The sequence below is a fragment of the Giraffa tippelskirchi genome, chromosome 8, assembly GCF_054371585.1.
Source record: "Giraffa tippelskirchi isolate mGirTip1 chromosome 8, T2T-mGirTip1v1.2.pri, whole genome shotgun sequence".
Lineage (NCBI taxonomy): Eukaryota > Metazoa > Chordata > Mammalia > Artiodactyla > Giraffidae > Giraffa > Giraffa tippelskirchi.
Genome location: NC_137282.1, coordinates 1,863,800 through 1,888,984, shown reverse-complemented (window position 1 = coordinate 1,888,984; position 25,185 = coordinate 1,863,800). Strand labels below are relative to the sequence as shown.

General features: G+C 42.5%; 1 protein-coding gene and 1 long non-coding RNA gene across 3 annotated transcripts in view; one reads left to right on the top strand and one right to left on the bottom strand.

The window, feature by feature from the left end:
- The window catches only part of ZNF385D (zinc finger protein 385D), a 938,617-nt gene that overhangs the window by 270,118 nt on the left and 643,314 nt on the right, over positions 1 to 25,185 (top strand). The gene's annotated exons all lie outside the window — the stretch shown is intronic.
- Positions 15,852 to 24,178, bottom strand: LOC145517808 (uncharacterized). Its single transcript, XR_014062349.1, has 2 exons — positions 23,698 to 24,178; positions 15,852 to 19,003 (listed from the first exon to the last, which is right to left on the bottom strand). It is a non-coding gene; the product is annotated as an uncharacterized LOC145517808 (long non-coding RNA).

Here is a 25,185-nt window from a genome sequence, read left to right as displayed (position 1 = left end):
TGCAAGGGCCTCCCCCGCAGCGCACCAGACCCAGACTTCCACTTCCTCGGTCCCTTTCACACCCTCTGCTGACAAAGCTTGACCTCACGTCAGGGACGAAGGGGAGCAGGCCTGGTGACTCAGACGGTAGAGAATCTGCCTGCAGCGCGGGAGACCCGGGCTCGGTTCCTGGGAAGGTCCCCCGGAGGAGGGCATATGGCGACCCACTCCAGTGTTGTCGCCTGGAGAATCCCATGGAAGAAGAGCCCCGGGGCTGCAGTCCGTGGGGTCACAGAGTCAGACACGACTGAGCGACTAACACTTTCACTGACAAATGAGAAATGTTTAATGGGTCCATCAACAGTATTACAAGGCAGGCAATGAAGGGTGGATTTAAAGTAGAAAGATAAAAACTATAGGCTGTCACAGAACACTATGCGATTATAGGCTATCCTACAGCCATTAGGATTATATTTGCAGATAATTTTACTGAGCAAGTATGAACACATCCTCTAATATGATATAGAGAATGGAGAAGAGTGAGCCGTGTTTTTTTTTTTTTTTCCTTAAATGAGTGAAGAAATCTATATATTAGTATTAAAGTCATATAGGAGCAATATCATAGTGATAATAACAGCAATAACAATAATAGAAACAAAAAAAGAGAATCTTTGAGGAAAACTGAGCCTATTTAACGCACTGGTGGGCCACCCAACATGACATTATAAAGATATATGCAGAATAAAAGGAAAACATGGGTAATTCTAAAACTGATAAATATGCCTCTGAAGTTATGTGAAGGAAGTTTCCATTAGTTTATTCAGTGTCTTTCTCATGCTATATTTTTTCATATAACTGTTTTACTCTTTTCCACATCTCAGAAATAGTAAGAAATATACAAATAAATTATTTTAATCTTTTAAGAAAATCTGTTCAGAAGTTCTTTGCTACAATTAAAAGAAAGTGTTCTTTAGCATGGCTTCTCTTTGCAAGTTGTAAATATAGTGATCTAGAAAATTAGCTCATACCACATTTAGTTGTATAAAAAGAATATACATCTTTTTAGGTTCTTTTTACTGATCTAACCTTTCTTATGATCACTACCCACTGCATAAAGTAAAGAATGGTACAATGCAAACTTTTAAATTTCACATTATAGTTTATTACAAGATATGGAACAGAGTCCCCTATGTTTTACATTATGACTCTGTGGCTTTATTTATTTTGTACGTAGTACTGTGTGTCTGATAATCCCAAGCTCCTAATTTATCCCTCCCCCTACTTCTGCTTTGGTAACCATAAGTCTGTTTTCTTTGTGAGTCTTTTTTTGTTTGTTTTGTAAAAGTTATTTTTGTCATTTTTTAATATTTCACATGTAAGTGATATCATATGATATCTTTTTCTGTCGGATTTACTTCATCTCTAGGTCCATCCATGTTGCTGCAAAGAGCATCATTTCATTCTTTTCATGGCTAAGTAATATTCCACTGTATGTATGTAGGTACACACACACACACACACACACACACACACACACACACACCCCACATCTTCTTTATCCATTCCTCTGGACATTTAGGTTGCTTTCATGCCTTGGCTATTGTGAACTGTACTGCTATGAATACTGGGGCACATATATCTATTGTGAACTGTACTGCTATGAATACTGGGGTACATATATCTTTACAAATAAGAGGTTTTCTCCAGATGTATGCCCAGGAGTGGGATTGCTGGATCATATGGTAACTCTGTTTTTTGAAGAACCTCCATACTGTCCTCCGTAGTGGCTGCACCAATTAAATTCCCACCAGCAATGTAGCAAGGTTCCCTTTTCTCCACCATCTCTCCAGCATTTATTATTTGTAGACTTTTTGATAACCAACCCAATACATTATTTAGTTTTTGCATTCCTGCTGTAAGACCTTTTCAGTCAAATGCATGATACTGGCAGACTAGCAGGAATGTTGATTAAAGGAAATAGGAGAGACAAGGGCCATTCATATAGTTCAAAAATAGCTTCTTAAAGGTTTTTGGCTAATCACTCCTGTACTGTGTTTAGTTTTTCTTGTTTTAAAATTGTCTCACTGTTCTAATTTCTTCTCTCATTATCAATAAATCATTAATTTCTGTTGTAATAGAATAAATAATAACAGAGTTCTGTTATCTATTTTATCGCATAGGATTAAGTGTGGCCTAAGTGACAAGACTCAAAATTAAAAGTTTTTTAAATTGATGCTTATTTCCCACTCATGTGAATAGGAGGACCTCACGCAGGAGGTCCTTGGTTGGTGTAACGGCTCAAAAATCACCAGGGATTCTCTCTTGTTGAGCCATCATCCTCAATAACTAAATTCTTCCTCGAGGGCCAAGAGCAGCTCCCTAGCTCCAGCAGTCATGTTACGTTTCAGCAAACGGAAGAGGAGCCAAGGAAGGAGAGAGCATCCGCCTTCCGCTCCTGGAATTCATACACCTAACTTCCGCTCACTTCCTTGGGCCGGATCGTAGACATGTAGCGTGACTATTTGCAAGGGAGACCAGGTAACATAATCTTTTTGGTTTCTTCTGGGCAGCCATGTGTTTAGCTAAAAAGACGAGGGGATCGGAGGAAATGGGTATTGGCAGACATTTAGCAGTCTCTGTCATGTGTGTATTTTACAGACGGTGTCCATAGCAAGAGAGAAAATAATACATTGTTTAATTTTACTATCTAACTTGAAATACAAAGACACCATTTTCAAGAGTAATCTGTGATATTCAAGTGACCATTGCTGTCCAAAGACTATCTCACACGCATACACTCTGCTGATAAACATCCTCCTAACACTGTAGTTCCAAAACACTGATTTGGCTGGTTACATTAAAATATGAAAGGAAGTAAAAAAGTAACCATAAAGCAAGTCACCATCTTTGGGAGGACTACTAGGGCAAGAAACAGCCAGTAACTTGAAGAGAGTGTAAGGTCCTTGTCTTAGCTGTGGTAATATTATAATGCTGTAATAAGCGGATCTAACAATTTCAGCGTATCTGTAGAGTGATAGTTTGTGCTAAAGTAGTGGATGGCAACTTTTTTTTTTTTTCAAAGGGCCAGATAGTAAAATATGTTAGGGTCTTCTGACCATATAGTCTATGTCACGACTACTCAATTTTGCTATTTTAGTTTGAAAGCCACCAAGGATAATTCACGCATGTTTATTATGGTCCAGTAAAGTTTTACTCACTAAGGCAGATAGCTGTCAGGAGTTGACCCTGACTTCATGTGGGTGTTTCCAGCCAACAAGAAGCTAAGATACTCCATCTTCTGGATCATCAGTCTGCTAGGAGCACACAGGCTGGCTCGGTGCCTAGGGGCAAGAGGAACTGGTCTGGTGAATGGCTGGCTCATCTCTGCCTCAGTCATTACTATAGCAATGCTTAACTTTTATGTTATTTCACAGTTTTAAAAGCACGTGTACCTCTCTCTGTATTTCACTATACAGCTGTGAATTATGTAATTTGGATATTAGATCAGTAGTTTTTAGGAGGTGGAGGTTAAGTAGCTTGATCAAAGGAATGAGCTATGAACTGTGAGAATAAGGAGTTAAACTCATGTTACCAAACCAGTTCTGTCGCATCTTAAATTAGAGAATGCACTTGAAATAAAGGAAGATAGGTTAATTTGCACACATTTTTTGGACACAAACACTTTTTGAGAAATGATATACTTGTATTCAGATCTTCAGTCTCGAGGTTTTCCAGATTGAGCTTTGTGGATCTCATCCTTGCCTGTCTGTCCATATTATTTTGAAACTGTGCCCCATATAGAAAAGCTATTTCCTAAATCCTTCTTCCAATTTATCACATGTACTCCCAGGTTCCTGACAGCTGTGCCTGAGACGTAGCTTGAAAACCCACTGATTGCCCTCTCCTGTCACTACTAGAAATTTCTGTCTTGAAGATAATGTCAACAAGGTGACCAGGCATTACTGCTTTTGCTGCAGACTTCTTTGCCGGCTAAACACTGTGCCTTCTGTGATTTTCTTTTCAAAGTGCTGGAGACCCCCCTCATCTGTGAATGTGGAGACAAAACATCTCAATACCACATCCACACACCCTGTGACAGGAGCAAAAGTAATAAATAAATAAGGATACATGTGTGCTTGATGGTAGCACTCACAGTTGGATCATTTTCTCAGGTTTTGAGTCTTGTCAACATCATCTGTTATGATCACCAAATGATGACCCCCTCATGGTCCTGTTGCCAAATGTGTCTCATTATTCAAGTTTTTGATTTGTCAACATTTTCCTAAAAATATAGACACCAAGCTGCTGGAAACTCTTCCTATGACGTAGCAGCCAGATTGTTTACAACTTTTGATAGAGACCTATGGCATGATTTCTTTTAAAGGGGGTTTGCTAAACATCCTGGCCTTATATAGCCAGCTGGACATCTCAGATAATGAGCCTAGAAAATTCTCCTTTGATTGAAGCGTTCATGAAAAGGAATCCAGGGAAACTATAAACGGATGTTCTTACACTTGAGGAGTATTTAAGATGGCTCATCCTCACTGTTGAGATCTAATAAAAGGACTTGGTCTTATGTGGCCAGCCCTGTTTTATTCTTTGTCATCCTCTCTATGTACACATCCATCCCTGCCCCACCTCCAGTCGCTGCCAGGATTCAGGGGTCATAGCTGGAGTCAGTGAACATTTTCTGTGGAGAAAGGTATCTCACTAGGAAAACGAAGGAATAGTAACCTTTTACTAATGCATCTATGAATTGAGCTGATGCTTTGATGACATTCTATTCCCTGATTCTTTTGTTGTTGTTTTTGTTTTTAGAATTGGTTCCTTAGATATTCTGTAGGTAGTTAGAACTGCCCTTTGGCACATCTGCTGAGAATTACCTTATGAAAGGATTGCCCCTGGTGAACAAGAGCAGGTGTGTGTCAGAAACATAAAATGTCCGTTTGACTCTTTGCAGGAGGCGTGGGGGGGGTAAGCGGAAATTTTGTGGTTTACCTGTGGGACCCTCAGTGAGCCTTTGCTCTACAAGAGACGGCCAATGTTTGGAGTAGTCTGTTGACAAGGAAGCTTCTCTATTTCAGTCATGGCTGAACAGGACAAATTCACTTTTAGCATAGATGCTGTATTCAGGTGACTACCAATATTGGACAATTTTATCTTCTCTGTTGAGTCTCGGATTGTTTGGAAATTATTCCACTTCTAATACCAAAGATGCTCTTTTGAGGGTAGTCAGGGAAAAAGGCAAACTTAAAAAAGTTTAATGGGAAGGGAATCTACTCCAGGTGAACTTAAATTTCATCAGTGCAGCATACAGTGATGAAGCAGAGAAACAGAAGTCTCATACAATGTTCACAGAAAGCAGACACTCATTCTAAACTATTGCACGTGAAGATGGTGATGTCTGTGAGAATTACAAGAGAAAATGGGAAATACAGTTTGAATCTAAAGCTCAGATAAAAATATGGGGTAGATAAGGGGTGTCTATGTAGATGATATTCAGATAACGGAAGGGATCAAAACGTCCTTGGAAAGAGTGTGCATGAGAGAAAGAGCCCCAGGATTAGGCCCTGGGGATGTCCAAACCGCAGCAGCCTCAAAGAGAAAGAGACTCACGGAAGAGTGGTCCTTCTGGAGGAGGAAACTCAAGGGCGTGGAGCATTACAAAATCAAAAGAAAAGATTTGTTCAAGAGAGAGAGGAAAGTGAAAGGGGATGATGAGGGCAGAGGAGCAGCGATTGGGTTTGGCAGCATCCGGTTCAGTGGCAACACTTGTGAGAACACTTTGAATGGTGATGAGAACACAGTTCAGGGACTTCCCTGAGGTCTGGTGGTTAAGACTGAGCTCCCGCTGCAGAGTGCAGGGGTTCAATCCCTGGTCTAGGAACGAAGGTCCCACGTGCTGTGTGGAGTGGCCAAAAAAAAAAAAGTAGAATTCAGATCGGAGTGCACAGATGAGTGAGTGGGGGTGAGGAAAGCATATTGATCCTGTATGGTTTCAAGTATATTGAATCTGGAGGGTGATCTTGAAAGAAACTGGAAAGGAAAAAAAGTGTAAGTGATTAGGGTGCACATGTATGTTGATGGGTATCATCCGGCGGTGGGCATGAGACTGACCGTCTAGGAGAGAAAGCCTTCCATCTCCAGTGGTCTCCACTCTAGTGTCACACTAGAATCACTTTGGAATTTTTAAAAATTTCGATGGTTGGGCCAATCACAGATCATGTTAATCAGAATCTCTGGGAGTGGAGTCTTGGAATTGGTGTTTTAAAAATTCCCCACATGATTCAATGTGTAGTTGGTGTTGAGGACTACTAGACTCACTCAGTGGTTCCTCAAACTTCACCAGATTTCAGAAGGACCCTCAGCGCTTCTGATTTAGGTTCCTAAGTAATGCTGATGCTGTGGGTCTGAGGATCACGTTTTGAGACCAGTGAAGCAACAGGACTAATGTGCCGCATATAATGATAGGAAAGGACCACGGTCCAGAGTACAGGTGGGAGGAGGCACCCTCAATGGTAAGAGGCTCCCTCCTCCATCATCACAGGAGCGGGCATTGATGGTGGAGAAAGGAAGGCTGATCTGTGATGGGAAGGTAAGGACATGGTTGTCTTCATGGAGTGTATATAAGGTAATCAGATGAGAATTGGGTGGAGGGTGGGAGCAAACGTTTTGAAGAAAGGAAAAGATTGTTTTCTTATATGGCGAATGTTAAACTATAGAAATATATGGTTGTTGTTCAGTTGCTAAGTTGTGTCTGACTCTTTTGCGACCCCATGGACTATAGCCTGCCAGACTCCTCTGTCCGTGGGATTTTCCAGGGAAGAGTACTGGAGACGGTTGCCACTTCCTTCTTAAGGGGTCTTCCCAGCCCAGGGATAGAATTCACATCTCCTGAATCAGCAGGTGAATCCTTTACCACTGAGCCATCTAGTGTTGTTGAAACTGGGCCTCTCTTCACCAGTGCCTAATATGAAAAGAATAGCTTTTTTGCTCTGCCAGGCAAAAGGGACCACAGCAGACTAATGCCCTTAAGACCGTGTGTCCAGCCCTGGAGCGGGTAGGGAGGAGTCACAGTGCTCAAGGAGTAAGGTGTGATCAGCTTGTGGACATCCTTCTGATTGGTTGGTATTGAGGTCATCAGCATCAGCATCATCAGCCTTCTGGTTCTAACTGGTCTAGAGGCTAGCTGCTTGGGAGCAGCCCACAGTTAACTTCACCCACCTCGTGGAGGTTTCAGGATCTGCACAACCGATCAAAGCACATAGCTCAGAATATTATCCATAGTCCTTGAAGAAGAGCTAAAGATCCCTGACTTGGTTCAACAGCTAAAATATTGTAATTTTGTCTTGCTTGACTGTTTTCGTTTCTGCATTTTCTCAGTTCTCTGATTAAGTTTATTCTTTGCCTGAAGTTGTTCTACAAACAGAGGGCAGGTGGAGGACATGGGGGTGGTCCCTCCTGGGGAGGCCCCGTAAGGTCCTGCTCAATTATAGTAGTAATACCATGCAGTCCCAATTTAGGTTTGAATCGGGAATTTTAAAAAGGAAAAGATTCTGCTTGTATAATTTTCACTTACAGCAGTCAGAAGTGACCAATATGTAAGATTCTTGTTCAACTACCATTTATTAGTAATCTTCTAGTATTAGGCAGTGGACCAAATCCTTTTTGTGTAGCTCCATCCATAGAAAAATGGAGAGCTGGCTTCTCTGCTAAGAGCTAGATGATAGCAAGGGATGAGATTACAGCTACTGAACCATTTCAAAGGCTGTTTATGGTGACTGTGTATCTAATTATTCTTGCATTGACATAGTCAATGCCTTCACTCCATCTGATCATTTTGGGATCAGCTTGTCTTACCTTTCCTGTTCAGAGCAAACGAGCTGGTGCAGGCAGGCAAATTACACAGCTGTTGACCCTTGTTTCCGTAAACCCTTTGGGAATTTCACTCTCAATGTCTTCATCTTGTAGATACACAGAAACAGAAAGAAAATTATTCTAGGGAAATATTAATGTCTACCCAGAGTCACTTAGGGCACCAGAATACTCAGGAACTAGATTTGAAGATGCCTGGAAATGTATGTGTGTGCGTGCTGAGTCACTTCAATCATGTCTGACTCTTTGTGACCCCCTATGGACTGTCCTCTGTCCACAGAATTTCCCAGGCAAGAATACTGGATGGGGTTGCCATGCCCTCTTCCATGGGATCTTCCCTACCAGGGATCAAACCCACATCTCCTGTGTCTCCTGCATTGGCAGGTGGGTTCTTAATCACTAAGCCACCTGTGAAGCCACGTGCTAAGATCATTAAAAATTAATGTTTAGGATACTAAAAAAATTATAGTAATAGGTTTTTAATAAGTATGTTCCTTTCATCATACAATAAGTTGCCCTTTTAAAGGATGCAAAGCCATTTGTAAATTATATGAAATAATCTTGCCTTAAGAAGTCTCTTCCTTAAAAGATAAATGCTTCTCCTGCTAGAAAGGGGTGTATTGCCCTGGAGAAGTCTATGGGATTGGCATTTAACCTCTTTCTGCACTTTTTATTGACACTAAAACATGTGTTTTGGCCTGTTCCGGGAGCTTACAAATGTATCCCTTAATTCAGCGAGCAGTTCCTTATCCCTACCGTGCAAGCTCCTCTTCCTGCAACTCCTGCTACAAACTTGAAAGGGAGGGAAGTTAATACAGGCATCCCCCGCTTTCAAAATTTGGCTGCTTTATGCACCTTTGTTTTTAGGAAGGTTTACATTATCAGTTGGTTTCGCTAACTGAAAGAAATTTGAAGAGGACTTTTGCTTTTACAAAAAAAAAAAGAAGAGCAAAAATAGCATTCAGCATTTGTTTTGCCCCAGCTGTGATAGATGCAGCACCCCTGAGTCCACGCGCTGCTCAGCAAGAGATAGGCCAATGAATCCCAGAGGTGAGGTGTTAACAGAAGGAATGCGACTTTATTCAGAATGCCAGCTGCCCAACAAGATGGCAGACTAACATCTCAAAATAACCCTCTTGTTGGGGTCTGGGAACCAGGTTCTTTTATGGATCAGAGATGCGGGGAGGTGAGGAGACTAAGTAAAAAGGCCATTTAATCTTGCAAGCACCTCCTAGAATGGCAGGCCTCAGGCAGAGGTCTGTGTTAATTTCTTCCTTCCTGCCATCCACAGGTGGACAGGGTTCTGAACAAAGGCTCTCTCCCTTAACAGTCGGGAAGAGGGGCAGGATTCTCTGAGGCAGGCCATTCTGTGCGATTATAATAACAAAAGCGACCAAAGAAACAGATCTAGCTGGAAAGAGTCAAAATGGACTCTTCCTGGTTACACCCACCCCTGAGAGTGGCACCACCTCCAAATCCTTCCCAGTCCTTCAGAACTACTGGCTCTGAACTGTGCCTGGGGGCATCTCTGCGTGACCTCAGTTTATTTCCTGCCTTTGTTAGCAAATGTGTCCTAGAGTCATGCTTTTTCACTTTACCCCATTTTTCCACTTAGGAAAGCTTCCACCGGAACACTTTTCACTCGATAGCAGGGAAACCTGTGCGTGGCACCTTCTACAGGTGAAAAAAAGTTAAAAGCCCCAACTCTAAGTCTTACCATAGGTGCCATATATGGGAGGAGGACTCATGCGTTTTATTCTTTACCAGTTTTTCTCCTCAAGAAAGGTCGGTGAGTGTGACTTTTTATGCGTCTTAAAAATAAGGCAGTTGTTAAGTTTCAAGAAAGACTGAGTTTCTGGAAAGTGAAACTCCTATGCCCCGAGGAGTAAAGCATTAACAAGGAGAAGCCTGACGGTTTGCTTCTCTCCCCGCAACCCCCTTCAGAGGAGACGGGCTCCTTCCCCTCCCCTCTCCACCGGTCTCTTTATATGAAACGAACTTAAAATTAAGGTCATTTAGAGAATGAGAAGCAGGGACCAGGGGATGTGACTGGGTTTGTCTCCAAACTGTGGTTTTAATGAATACTTTGGGAGTTGAAGATGACCGAAGGTCTGGATTTTGACCAGAACCTGGCTTTGTTCCCAGCAGTTGTATTCCTGGGGTGCTCAGCTTACCAAGCCCACTGTCTCTGCCCTGAGGGAAGCGGCTTTTTTGTGTGACTGGAGAGCCTTCTAGTTCAGTGGTGATTTGAGGTGCTAGAAGTCTGTACTTTTGAAAAGAAGGAAAGTGCCTGGAAACCATCGGAGAGGTGAAGCGGAAGTGTTGAACTTGGCCGGTGTCTTCCAGGAACCTCAGTTAGAAGCAAAGAGCACAGCCTTAGGCAGCTTCCTATTCTAGAGCCCTCGAATCAAGTCTGGACCGTTCCGTCTGCTTAGCTTCCTTGGCTCCTCCGTCCCAGACTTCCTCCAGTCCTTAGTGTTTCCTCTGCATTTTTATCACCACGTCCAAGCACATACTGCTTGCTGCACAACAGGCCTGTAAACCCAGAGATCAGTGTTGGGGCGGGAAGAGCGACGATTCGAACAGCAGACCAAGAGGAGGGTGGCCTAGTGTCCCAGAGGACCATCTTGCCTGGGTTTCAGTGTAGTTTCCTTTATAGAATAAAGAAGGGGAGGTAAAGAGGTAAACTTTTTTAAAAAGCCAAGGTGTTGTTGAAGACTTTTCCGGATTCTGGCCAGACTCCAGAGGGAATGTGTTAAATTCTTCCTTGCTGTAACCATTCACAGGTGGACCTGATCAAGATGTTTCCTGTGAGCTAAACAAAGGTATTTTAGCTTCATGCTTATTACCTGGGAGGCAGAGTTGCCAGAGATGGGCCATTATGTTACTTTAAGCTATAGGTAGCACTCCTTTAGTGATTAACCGGTAGCAAATGCAATAGGTTACAAAGATGAAAATAACAGAAACGGATCCAATATGCAGTCAGCTTTATTCTTCTCTGTTACATTTTCTACTTGTCTGACTTTTCTCATATCTGTTTCCTTCCTTCTTTCTTTCATTCCAACTTCCATTCCTTTGCATATTTTGTTCAATTGTGCATACTTTATATAACAATATATCATGGATTTAAAAAGCATTTACTTAAAAGAATTTTTACTCTGCAACTGAACCTATAGAGGGGCATTTGAGAAGTATAAACCTTAAGTACCAACTCCTCAGCAAGGAGCCAGGCTTCTTGAGTTCGAGTGATCTTTCAGGCATTGTTTAGAGGATACTTGATTCTGCTGGAAGGGGCAGAAGAAGCCTCTTATTTGAACAAAATCTTGAGCACCTTATTAAGATGGTCATGTTCCTTTTCATTGTTCATTCCAGAAATAACTTCTAGGGAATATACATATAGTTGGTCCTCTGTAGCCACGGTTCCACCTCCAGCCAGCCAGCAGTGTGGAGTTTGTGAATACAGAGAACTGACTGTACCAGACCATTTTATACAGGGGCCTCGAGCCTGTGTGGGTTTGATTGGGGTGGAGGTAGGGGGGGTCAAACTGGGATTACCCCTCTGTAGATAATAGGTGATACATGTAATGCCAAAGTATAGTCACTGTATTCTGTAATACATGGTTTTTCCCCATGTCAAGTTAAGAAATTTCCATGTGCAATTGAGAAATCCTACCCTTTTTCAGACCCCTCACCACCAGTAGCTTCAATCACTCTCTATAACACTAAATTGAAATAAAAGTCTGATTTACGCTCCCATGATTCAGTTTTCTCAATGTTTCAATTCATCATCATCACTAAGATGCAGAAATGAAAATAATAATATGACAACTTACCTCTGGTGTGTGTTATGGGTAAAAATTATTATCCTTCTCAAGAAAAAAATTTTACATCATATTTTTCCTCTGAATTTGATGGCTGCCTACAGCTACCTTGATAAACAGAATCAGCTCCTAAAGGAAGTCTTTGCAGGGCCCGTGCATTGCAGGTTACTTCTAAGGGTCTGAGATGAGGCTATTGTCAAATGTGCTGCCTGGAAACAGGAATGGCAGTGAAAACAGCATGAGGATGTGCATTTGGCATTTAACTGCATGGCCAGAGGAAAACAGGGATCTAGAGATTTTACTGACCTTCCTTGGTTCCCTGGATAAAAGATAAGTTCCACACTTCAGCTTCTGCATCTACCTACCAAAGAGAGTGTGAGCTAACTCAGAAATAACTAGGGATATTTTTTAAAATACATTGAAATACTGAGCTAGTGTTTATTCTCCAGAAAGTGAGAGACATATAGAGGAACAAGCAAAATTAACTGCAAAGGCTGCTCCAGAGTAAGGTGGGAGAACCACGATGGCAGGTTTGCAATAGGATTTAATCATTTAAGTTATGATTGGGAGACTAACTGAAGAGCCTCCTGATGAAAGTGAAAGAGGAGAGTGAAAAAGTAGGCCTAAAACTCAACATTCAGAAAACTAAGATCATGGCATCTGGTCCCATCACTACATGACAAATAGATGGGGAAACAGTGACAGACTTTATTTTTTGGGGCTCCAAAATCACTGCAGATGGTGACTGCTGCCATGAAATAAGATGCTTACTCCTTGGAAGAAGAGTTTGACCAACCTAGACAGCATATTAAAAAGCAGAGACATTACTTTGCCAACAAAGGTCCATCTACTCAAAGCTATGGTTTTTTGAGTACTCATGTATGGATGTGAGAGTTGGACTATAAAGAAAACTGAGCACTGAAGAATTGATGAACTATGGTGTTGGAGAAGACTGTTGAGAGTCTCTTGGACTGCAAGGAGATCCAACCAGTCCATACTAAAGGAAGTCAGTCCTGAATATTCATTGCAAGGACTGGTGTTGAAGCTGAAACTCCAATACTTTGGCCACCTGAGACGAAGAACTGACTCATTTGAAAAGACCCTGATAACTGGGAAATATTGAGGGCAGGAGGAGAAGGGGACAACAGAGGATGAGATGGTTGGATGGCATCACTGACTCAATGGACATGAGTTTGAGCAAGCTCCGGGAGTTGGTGATGGACAGGGGGGCCTGGTGTGCTGTGGTTCATGGGGTCACAAAGCGTCAGACACGACTGAGTGACTGAACTGAAGTGAACTGGGAGCCTGATGCCAAAGGTCTCCCTCAGCCACTCAGTCTCCTCTCGTGTGATTCTGGATGAACTGTTTCTCAGGTTTGTATCTAAACTACTGCTTCTTACTTTGAGAAAAGAATGTGGCTGCCCACTGTTTAGGTAGGTGCCATCTGCCTCAAATATTTCTGACATTCTGCATTGGATAGGAGTTTGATTAAACTGATGTAGAAATATGAAGAATGGCTTGGAAACTGGAATATTATTTACCTGTCAAATATTATAGATTAAGTTATTTTAGTAAGAGAGGAAGGAAAGAGAGGAATGCAGAAATATGCATTCTTTAACCCTGTGTGAGGCCAACGTTTAGCATCCTGAGTTGAGCTACTTTATCAATGTCATACTACCTTTCTCTTTCGGAGGGTTCATTCTGTGGACATTTGTTATTCTGTTAATAGATTTGGTAAATAAATAGGTGGACTATTCTAAATTTTGCCCAACTATAAGGAATGCTGAATTCATTTTTTTTCTCAAATAGGATAACACCTCTACTACTCATAAAACTATGTCTTAAGTGTTTCAATATTCTAAATGCTTTCTGAAGACTTATGAAAAGAGAACTTAATTAAAGTGATTGAATTGAATCTAGTTGAAATTGTTGTTACAACATAATAGCTTTTTATTAATTTCTTTAGTTTATATGTATTTTGTTGAAGAAGACTCGTTTTGCAATATTATATTAGTTCCAGGTGTGCAGCATGTTGCTTGAATACATTTGTATAGATTATACTCCATTTAAAGTCATTAACAAGTAATGGCTGTATCTCCCTGTGCTGCACCGTAGATCCTTGTGGCTTATTTCATCCGTAGTCGTTTTATCTCTTAATCCCACATCCCTGTCTTGCCCCTCCTCCTTCCTTCCCCCATTGCTCCCACCAGTTTGTTTTCTGTATCTCTGAGCCTGTTTCCGTTTTATTATTTACATTTGTTTCTTTTATTCTTTAGATTTTACATCTAAGTGTATAGAGTATTTGTCTTTCATCATCTAGCCAAACATAATTCCCTCTAATTCCATCCACATTGTTTCAAGTCAAAGAATTTCATTCTTTTTATGACCAAGTAATACTCCATTGTATATGTATGTGATGTATATATATATCTCATATCTTTATCGATTCATCTGTTGATAGACAGTTGGGTTGCTTCCATACTTGGCTATAAAATGATGCTTCTATGAATATTGGGTGCATATATCATTTCAAATTAATGTTTTCTCTTTTTTCTTTCTTTTTGAATATATACCCAGGAGTGGAATCGCTGGATCATATGGTAGTTTTATTTTTAGTTTCTCCATAGGATGTATTGCTTGTCCTGTTTTTTTAAAAAATAATTTCAGCTGTACCATTTAAAAATAAGTGAACCCCTTTCTTTATCCAGGACATAAATTGTGCTTTAAATAGGTAAAACCACAGATTTTTTTTCAAAACATGTGAATAGATAATGTTTATAAAATGTAAGCTTACTTACCTTTAAAGTTCTAAGTGAGCTATTTGTGGAAAATTTATCATATCAAGAATGAAATATCTGTGTTTTCAGTTCTAGGAAAATACCGTTATCAATGCGAGGACGCAAAGTGCAGAACTCAGGCACTTTGTGACACACAAAAATAAAGCCATGAGACTCGCTGAGCGGTGCAGGTGTCACTGCCCGAGCTGATTCTTTTGTCTCCGTGCAGCGAGGGCTTAGCACTCTGCTGTATCAGGCAGCAGCAAACCTCCAGGGGGCACGGGGCAAGGAAGGCGCCTGCCTTTATTGGGGTTGCCGCGATTGCTGGCTTGATCCAGGCTGTTTCAGGGGACACAGCAGGAAAAGAGGGCCATGTGGAGGAGTCCCAGTTTATCAACTTTGTGGCGTATCTACTACCGTTACACCTAGAAAACTGGCCTGGAATCCTGGGGTTTCAACCTCGTGCCTCCTTAAGGGAAGATTATGGAAAGAGGGAGTCCTTGTGAAAACATTGTATTTCTCCTTAGAGACCAAAAGTTCTAGTAGATCGCCATCCTAAAACACGGATTTGTTTGTGCCATTTTTTTGTTCCAAACTCTTCAGTTTTCTAGACTCCAGACCAAAATGTTTAGAACGCCACCTTTGTTGTTCCCTTACCTTTGTGTCACCGAAGTCCTGTGTGATCGTGCCCCTTTTGGGTCTTGTCATATCCTAGGTACATTCTGTTTTTCCTCCTCCCACCCCAAAGCTGACACTGGTTCTTGCATATTCAGTAAACATCCCTTCCCTTCACATATTCCTTTTCTACTATAGAAACCTTGCTTTGTTGGCCAGCAGCTGGAGATCCTATATTGTGAGCATATGTAGACCCTTATGCCATATTTAAGAAATTATCCATATGAGCCTAAGCCAGCCATTGTAATCTCATTTTTCTTTTGACTTAATACTGACCAATGAGGTATAAGGAGACGTCAGCTAGGGAGAATTTATTAAAAATTGTATTTTCTAACACAAGACACCAGCCTCTAATCTTGCCCTTTATACCTTCTTACTAGGTGAACACAGATGCAATTTCCGGAGACATGGCAGCCCTCTTCTGACAATGAAACACAAAACATAAAAACAAAATATTAAACTGAGGTTAATGGAGAGGGAATTAGAGCCTGGGTATGTAATGATACAGGTACCAACTCTGACATACCTTCTTTCTATATATGTGAAGTCAGCTTTCCATGACATTTTGATCTAAGCTATATTAACAGACTCTGTTACTTTGTAGCTGGAAGCATTTCTTCACATTGTGCATCTGCCAACACTTCTATAGGATCCTTCTTCACATACCGGCTTTAGAAATTCAATCATCTTTAGTATAAGGGTTCAATTAAAGTTGAACCAGGAGTACGTAGAATGAAAATTTTATTTTTAAAGATTAGATCTTAACCATATATGGGATGCAATGAGGAAAAAATGATGCAAAAAGAATCAAAGAAAAATCACCACACAGAACTGGTAGGAAAGTAGGTGCATCCAGGGCTTCCCAGGCGGCGCTAGTGGTAAAGAATCTGCCTGCCAACGCAGGAAATGTAAGAGATGCAGAGTCGATCGCTAGATCAGGAAGATCCCCTGAAGGAGGGCATGGCAACACACTCCAGTATTCTTGCCTGGAGAATCTCATGGACAGAGGAGCCTGGCGGGCTACAGTCCGGGGTCACAAAGTCCAGACAGGACTGAAGTGACTGAGCAGGCACACAGGTGCATCCAGCTGCTGGAGCAGATCTTCCAAATGATATAATGAAAGTTAGAGTTCAAGAGTGAGTAAGGAGAGAAGAAATAGAGAAATAGTTAGCTCTCAGACCACACTACACACAGATATCAGGTCAAAGGATGCATTCTGAGTTTTTGTTTTATTTTGCTTTTTTGCCATTCTGTGTGGCTTGCATAATTTTAGTTCCCTGACCAGGAATCAAACCTGTGCCCTTGGCAGTGAAAGGGTGGAATCCTGACCCCTGGGCCGCAGAGTGCCAAAGAGGGGACAGGATTTGAAGTACTGCTAAAGTGTAGAGCTGGAACTGAACTGCCAAAGAACACACAGTGTCACTAGGTGCAAAATTGAGAAGAATTAGCACCAAGATATCTAGAAATTATAAAACTGTGTGAAAAACCCTCTAAAGCAGCTATGTTCAAACTGTTAAAGTAGAGAAAAGGAAGATAAGCCACAATTAAAGAATATAACCTTTTAAGATCAATAGATTTTATATTTTATTGCATTTCAATTAATTGTTATTTTTATTTATCAGTCATAGGTGGCCAGTGGTTGTTATTATATTAGAGATGTCTTGGATGATTTTGTATTCCTAAATAGTTGCAGAATAGTCACTTCTTTGCTTCTTTCACTTTTGTCATTTGAAGTTCTGGGAGAAAGACATCTTTTCCCATTAAAAAGTTGATTTGTTTACATAATAATAGACATCGTTTTGAAAATTGAAGTGCAGCATCTCTAATGTTGACTCTGGTATTATGAGTCATTAGAAAGAGAGAAAATGGAACCGCACTTCTGTTTTGATATAGCTCAGAAGATTTTCTAAGGTTTTTCCAAAGCTGTTGCCAACTCAGAAACTGCATTATACAAATCTGTACTGACTTCATTATCTGTTACCTGTTATTGCCTGTTGAACTAAAATAAACGGTTGTGTTATGTGACCTATAAAACGGTATTAAGCATTTTATTACTTGCTTGCTGTCAACTTGAACGTAAGACAGTTATTAAAGATTACGTGGGGAAGATTTAGAGGACTACAAATGGTATTTTGCAGAGCTGACAGGTTGCTCTTAATGTTTCCAGTCATAAAAGACAAGAAACTGGATAAATCTGAAGCCAGTGATATAAACTCTACAGATAATGTGATGAAGAGAACCCGGACAGGAGCAATCTTCTTTTCCATATTCTCTTTTATTTTTCCTCTAATGCCTACACTGTTACTTTAACAGCTTCTAACTGATGTAAATTGGAAAACAAGAACATTAAAAGAGTAATTTCACTGAGAAGAAAGGACGCCTCTTTATAGTTGCATTAGATGCCTAAGTGTGATCTAGACTTCATCACCCGCTGCTGAATTTATGGGTGTTAGAAAGTAGAGGGACTAAACAGAAGCACGGCACTTCGACTACAGCCGTCATTGACCCTGTGAGGCACCCAGGAGAGGTGAAACTTACTTAGCAACCTGGCTTAGGTTTCCAAAGAGAAGCTTGTTTAGTTTCTTGTTCCTCAGACTCGGGTCCTATACAACCAACTAGAGAATGTGAGCTAAATGTAAATAGCCAAGTGCACATCACTTACCTTCTTAGGCGTCTCTAACTGAATTTCTTCTTCTGATCTAGTTACTACTTGCCACAAAGCTGTCCCACCTGACAGCGCCAACTGGTGCACAGGTACAAGACCACCCAGCATCTTTTCACCTTTTTTTTTCCCCCTTGGAAGTAACAAAGACTATATCATTTTAGTCTTTTCTTTCATCTTTGTTCAAAACTACAGTCATCTAATAAATGGTCCATTTTTTCTCCTGCCTGGAAATATCACTTCACCCTAGCCCAGTTTCTTGAATGGGTTGAGTATAGTACACCAGGAAAACAGAGTTTATTTTCCCCCATCACTCCTTTCAACCTTTCTCTGTTGCTCTCCCTTCCCTGCACTGAAGGCATCTCAGCGAGATACAGTAGCTCTCTTGTTACTTTCAATTCTAAGAACAATCTTATTTTTTGATAATCCTCACTTTCAGGGATAAACAGTCCTTAGGTGATTTGATTTAGAAATTGAGCCTCAGATACTATTCACATTCCTCCAGTCCACTTAGCTTTGGCATTTTTGGCAAGACTGTGATCTGTCTTTTACTCTTTATCCCTTTCCCTTCTGACGTTTCCAGAATCAGTGCACCAAGTATAGAGATTAAAAGCAAAAGGCCCAAACATCTTTTGTTCCTGGTACAACTTGTGGCTATTGGTGCCCTTCTGTCACGATAGGTATTTTTGTGCTTGTCTATTGCAGTGTGTTTTATGGTCTCTGGTAACGCACCCGCTTTGCCCATCAGCACACGCCCAGGTTTCTGGTCTCGTGTATGTGCCTGACTGGAGCAATACGTGCACCTACTCTTTTCCACAACAAACTTATCTGTTTTCTTGGCCCAAGCAAGCATCCCTCCTGGGCTGGCTGATACCTGTATGCTGTCATACACCCACCTGGCACAGGGCAAACTCAGGTCTCCCTTCCACACCAACATGAGTGTGCAGCCCATGATTTCTTGTTGCCCATACTCTTTGCCTTTGGGGAACGTTCCAGATGCTTTTTGCCTTCAGAACCTTCTGCAGGGCCAGGTTCATCTTTCAGTCTAGCAGAGACAAGCTCCCCCAAGCGCTGTGTAGACATCTGTGGGTGGATGTCGGTTTGATTGCTCCTGCAGCTTTGCAGGCATCTGTCTTGTGGGGGCTGGGTGTTTATTTTGCCTCTGAAAGGTCCTTGCCTTCTGTCACCCCTTCTCCCAGCAGGTCTCTCCAAGTCTTAGGAGGAGGGCGAGAGAAAAGCCAAACAGTTTCCTTACTTACTGACCCTAGAACACTAAGTAAGTTCCTCTTCTGTATATATGCAACTTAACATTTGAATTTCTATTTACATCTTACTTTATATTCATATTATTCATGTTTGTATGATATTTGTACCAATTGAATAAAGATCAGATAAGGCCCGAAGGGCCAGTCTGCTCACCTCTTAGGGAACCTTGTGGGGTTTGTCTAGAATAGGGAGGTACTTCTGTCTGCTGTTCTCATGTTTGAGTGCTTCCACCAAATTTCTGAGATATGAGGCAAAGCCACTGATCAATTATCAATTTATCAATTACATTTCTTCTTTGCCCTGCCTTTTAAGATGACCCATTGCAAACATTAGGAAAGCCTCTTTTAGTCCTTTCACTTTTTGTGTTTATAATCAAAATTGAAACAAGCATCAGGTACTGAGGTTTTAAGACATGGAGCAAACAGGTAAATGTTTTACAGGTATTATCTCATTGTGATCACAATAATTTTAAGAGGTAGCTCTTAAGTTCCCCAATATATGTATATGAAAATCAAAGCTGGGGAACGTGAACTAATTTATGTAAGGATTTATAGGCAGTAAGTAGCTTAACTTGGATTTCAGCTCACATCTCTAAGATTCTAGAGGCCATGATCTTAATTCCAACACTATCCCATCAAAACACGATTGGTGCTTGCCTAGGAGAATTACCCTATTGATACACTTGCATTAAGGATACATAACACTATTAAAGGAATTCATATGCTAATCAACAATGGCTCTACTTTTTAATAGCTCTTGAAATTGTCCTTGAGTTACCAATGCAAATTGCCACAGAATCTCTGCCCTCATCTCATTACTCTCCTATCGCACTCGGCTTAGAGAGAAAATCTTTCTACTCCCCTCTGACAGGCTTAACCCTGCCTTGACTGAAGAACCTGAAATGACCTCCTGTAAGACTCAGCATTATGTGCTCACCAGCCCTCTGTCCATCCAGACTCACATCTGGACTGAGAGCCCCACAGGCCCCTGAGGTGGGGTGCAAAGTGGGGCACATGGGAGATGGCACAGCTCGGGTGCCCAGGAAGCCGACTCTGGGCTGGAGATCCGGTTACAGGAGGCTTCTTGGGGCATGCCCTGAGGCTGGCTAACTCCTGGGCTGAGGAAATGCTGGGTGGGCCTGCAGTCACAGCAAAGGCCTCGGCCTCCCCGGGGGAGCGTGGGAGCCGGGGCGCTCTTCAGAGGTGTCCTGATCTGGAGCGAGGGAGCTGGACATCTAAGCGAAACAGGCCCCAGCCGCTGAGGCTGGCTGCCCAGAAAGGGGGCGTGAGGTCGGGGAGGGCAGTTTTCTTCAACTGAGCCTAATCCCCAAGAAGGCCGAGCTCAGGGCTGTCAGCGGTGGCTGGCCCAGCAGTTGGACACAGTTCCTTCAGCCTCGAAAGGGCGTCTGAACATAGACTCCCCTGCAGATACATGATCCTTCCGTTACTATTTTCAGTCTGACTACTTTGAGGGACTGTATACATTTTCATGGGCTTTAGTGGGCTTTTCAAGTATTGTACTCTTTTTACCTAGAAGCAGAAAGAGCGTACACGTGATGCATTGTTGGTTTTTTTCCCCATCCTTGTGGACATATGATGTAAAATTTACATCATTGTGTACATATGATGGACTGTTTAATCTTCACAGTAGATTAGTGTGGGAGATAATATCATTCTCATTATGCAGGTGAAGAAACGGAGATTCAGAGAGGTTAAATAAATTATCCACAATTGCGTATCAGTAACCGCTTCAAGAATACCATCTTTTAGTGGAAAAAAAAGGTATATTATATGTCTGTGTTAGTTATACATTGTTGTGTAACAAGTCACCCCCACACTGTGGATAAATAAAGTTATCTTCTCATGTCATTTTTACGTGGGTCATGGGAGTGGCTTGGTTGGGTGATTCTGGTTCAGGGTCCCTCACTAGTTTGGCACTGAGATGTTCAAGGAACAATGTGGAGGCTATTAATAGCATCGTGAAAATGTGGGAAAGGAGTGATGATAAATGAAGCTGCAGTCACTGAAAGGCTCGACCAGGGCTGGAGGATCCGCTGTGACTGTTGGCTGGAGGCCTCGCTTACTTGCACGTGGACGTCCCCGCAGGGCCTCTGTGTTCTCACCACGTGGCAGCTGTGAGGAGCCGGAGGAGCTGCCGCGTTTCCAGTGACCTGGTCTCCCGAGTCGCACAGCCCACTAGGGGCGGGGGGGATGGACTGAGTAACGGAAGAGCTTGTGGGCATCTTTTAAAGCCATCATGACGTTAAATATGTTAAAGTAAATGTATATTTTCAAAATTTTCACCACAAATTGGGCCCATTATAATTGAACCTATTTTCTTATTTTCTATTGAAGTATAGTTGATTTACAATGTTATGCTAGTTTCTGGTGTACAACAAAGTGATCCAGTTATACATAGAGTCTTTTCATGTTCTTTTCCATCATGGTTTATTATAGGATATTGAATACAGTTCTTTGTGCTATCCAGTAGGACCTTGTTGTTTATCTGTTTTGTATATAGTGGTTTGCATCACCAGCTCAATGGACATGAGTTTGGGTAAACTCTGGGAGTTGGTGATGGCCAGGGAGGCCTGGTGTGTTGTGGTTCATGGGGTCACAAAGAGTCAGACACGACTGAGCGACTGAACTGAACTGAACTGTATCTCCTAATCCTGAGCTCCTAATTTATCCCTCCTCCATCCCCTTCCCCCTTTGGTAACTATAAATTTATTCTTTAATGTCCATTGGGTTACAAAGAGTCAGACAAAACAGGAGCAACTTAGCACACATGCTCTGTAAGCCGAGGGAGGCTTGAGAACAAGAGAACCATACGGCCTAATGCAGCGGTCTCCAACCTTTTTGGTCCCAGGGACCAGTTTCACGGGACCATTTTTCCATGGGCCAGAAGGCGGAGGTGGGATGGTTTCAGGATGATTCCCATAAGGAGAGCACAACCCAGATCTCTTGCATGCAGACTTCACAGTAGGGTTTGCGCTCCTCTGAGAGGCCGGTGCCGCCACTGATCTGACGGGGGAGCTTGGGCGGTACCATGAGCGACAGGAGCAGCCGTCAACGCAGATGGAACCTCATTCGCTCGCCCACCGCCTGCTGCATCTCTCCTTCCCCACTGGCCACAGACCAGCACCAGTCTGTGGACCAGGGGTTGGAGGCCCTGGTTTAACGTATATTGAAACCAGACTCTAGCTTCTCTTGGCAGAATAAACTCTAGTTGGGTGGGAGGTCTAGCAGGACTCCCAGCTGGAAGATGACTGCAGGCTGCAGAGATGACAGTGTCTCAGAATCGGTGGGATCACAACAGGGGATGGAGTAGTTAGACTCAGGTTTGTACCGGGGAGAAATAAAGGGTGAAGGGTTACCCGAGGCTCTGACCTCGTGACATCATTCGGTTAATACAGAAACGACTGCTCTCGTCTCTAGTTTATGCTCACGGCTGAAATGTTTTCAGACATTGTAGTCTCCTTGAAGAAATTTCAGAAAACAGCTTAGTTTGAGAAACCATTCTTTACAACTACCAAGTTATGAAATTAACTTTTCCCATTACCCAAGCCTTAGCCACATTAATACTGCATTCATTGAATGGAAATCAATAAAGCCATTAAATACTCATGATTTTTAGTTCACATACATTTATATGAAAGCTATTTAATAAATATATCACTACTTAATTCTAAATTGGTATGAAGTGAAGTTTGTTATCAGTGTTAAATTTCTTTTGATAGCTTTTTCTGTACTTTAGGAGCCAAAATAATGAAGCAATTAGAAGTGGGCCTCAAAATGTTCTTCTTTAATTAACAGTCACTCTTTTTGTAAAATTTCTCAAGTGGATAGCTTTTCTTACCAGATTTTCTCTTATTTTCTGATTGAGCAGTACTAACGAAGTAATAACCTACTGTGTTATGTATCTGCCTTTAGTTTAAACATTCCAAACTTTATTTCTTCGTGCTCTAAGATCAGTAGTTTCCATGGATGTTAAAATGTTTCAAATGAAAGTGAAATTCTTCATTCAAATAAGTTTTCAAAATATAAATGAAGCTAAAACATAAAATTTCTTAGAATTTTCTATAGCATGCAGCATATCACTGTGCATTTTCTCTGTCCGAGAGGAAGTACAATTTACAAAATTAAAACTTATTGATCAAGTAATGGTTTAACTTTCCCTTTAGTAAAAGGCTTGCCTACACTTTTCCCCTCAATAATAAACTATTTACCTAGTTATGGAATATAGAGTATATGTTAATAATAGAGTAAAGTTCTCTTTGAATTTAGTCAGTATCATTCACTTTTCCAATGAATATTTGTTGAACACCTACTATGGGTGTTTGTGGCCAGGGATATAGCAGTGAGTGAACAACATTTACAGCATCTATGATCTTGAGAATTTATAAATGGTCTTCAAACTGAGTCCCCATCCCTGTGGGAAGAGTAAAAAACCTTCCCAGAAACTGATCAGTGGTTTTGGGGGGCTGCAGTTCCAGATTGTCAGCTCTGTGCAAAACCTTCTCTGAACTGATGTCCCCGAGAAAGCGAGAAAGCGCCACCAAAGGGTTCTTGCCCACCCCGCCCCCACAACCCTCTCACAAGGGACACTTCTCTAGCTCTCCACAAGAAAGGGACACCATTACCTTTCTGTTATCTTACTTCAGTGCCTTGTTTCATGGAGGAAAGTCTTCCCAGCACCAACCCCGGGGTAGTGTTGATGTTCAGAAAACAAGGGCTTCCCTGGCGGCTCAGCTGGTGAAGAATCCGCCCGCAATGCGGGAGACCTGGGTTCGATCCCTGGGTTGGGAAGATCCGCTGGCGAAGGGAAAGGCGACCCACTCCAGTGCTCTGGCCTGGAGAATCCCATGGACTGTGTAGTCCACGGGGTCGCAGAGAGTCGGACACGACTGGGCGACTCTCACTTTCACTTTCTTTTCAGAAAACAAAGAGCCCCCATCGCCTGGCCCTTCCTTCCTTCCCTTCCTCCCGCCTTTCCCCTTCTCTCACGCCCGCGCTCGCGCTCCGGTTACGTCAGTGAGACGTTCTGCTGCTCTGAACGCTCAGCGCCGACCGCCGGGCGGAGCGCAGAGCGGCCTGGACACTGACTTTTGAGGGGTGAGCTCCTGAGCCACGTCGGCGAGTGACGTCCTGGCCGCCTGGCTACCCCCGGGGTGAGGTGTCACATGGGCGTTCTCTCCCTTCTTCTGAGTCAGACCTAGTAGGCGGTTTAGGAGCGATTAGGCTGAAACTCCTGTGGGCTTAACTACATTCCTGCAGATCCGTATCCCTGAAAGAGATGTTCTCGGGAAGAGGCTGGCCTTCAGGGGAGCCGCCGAACTTCCTGCCCTGGGGGTGGGCGGTGGCCCAGCGGTCGCCTGGCAACAGTCACCCGGCAACCCCAGGGCCTCAACCCGCAGGACCCGCGCCCACGGGGCCTCAACCCGCAGGGCCTCAACCCGCAGAGCCCGAACCCAATGCGCAAGGGAAAGCAGGCATGAAGGTTACGATTTCAGGCCGGCTTTCAGAAGTTCATATAACACACCATGGATGTGAAATAGTGTAGGTCTTCAATAACGTATTTTAAAATAAAGTATTTAAAAATGTAAAAAGGAAGACACATGTAACGGCCCCATTTTCCGTGGGTCCTCACCCAGCTCTTTCATTATGAGGACTCGCAGACGAGTCCCAGTCCTGAGATCCTCTCGGGCAGGGCTCACCGGCCTCCCCCCAGAAACTCCCTGCCTCGGGTGCCCCGGCCAGTCAGGGGCTGGGACCGCAGCCTCGCTTTCTGGCACATCCACCGCCCTGTCCCCACAAGAGGCCGCAGTCGTGTGGAGGGGAGAGAGCCAAACCGTTCTGCCAAGTCAGGAGTTCAGGAGAGCCGCTGCCTTAGTTTGAATCCTGAGGGCTTAGGTCTCGGGTGACTGTTGATAATCCAAGGCAGCTGCTTGGAAGGAGTTCGTATCAGTTCTCCACCCATTTCTTATTCTTCAGTTACGTTTCATTGACTCTTGTCTCTTTTTGAAATGAAAACTGTGCTGTCTAATACAGTTTGTTTTGACCAACGAGAAAGTGAATGATACAGCGCCATAATGCTGAATTCTCAAATCATGGATTACAGGAATTTAAGA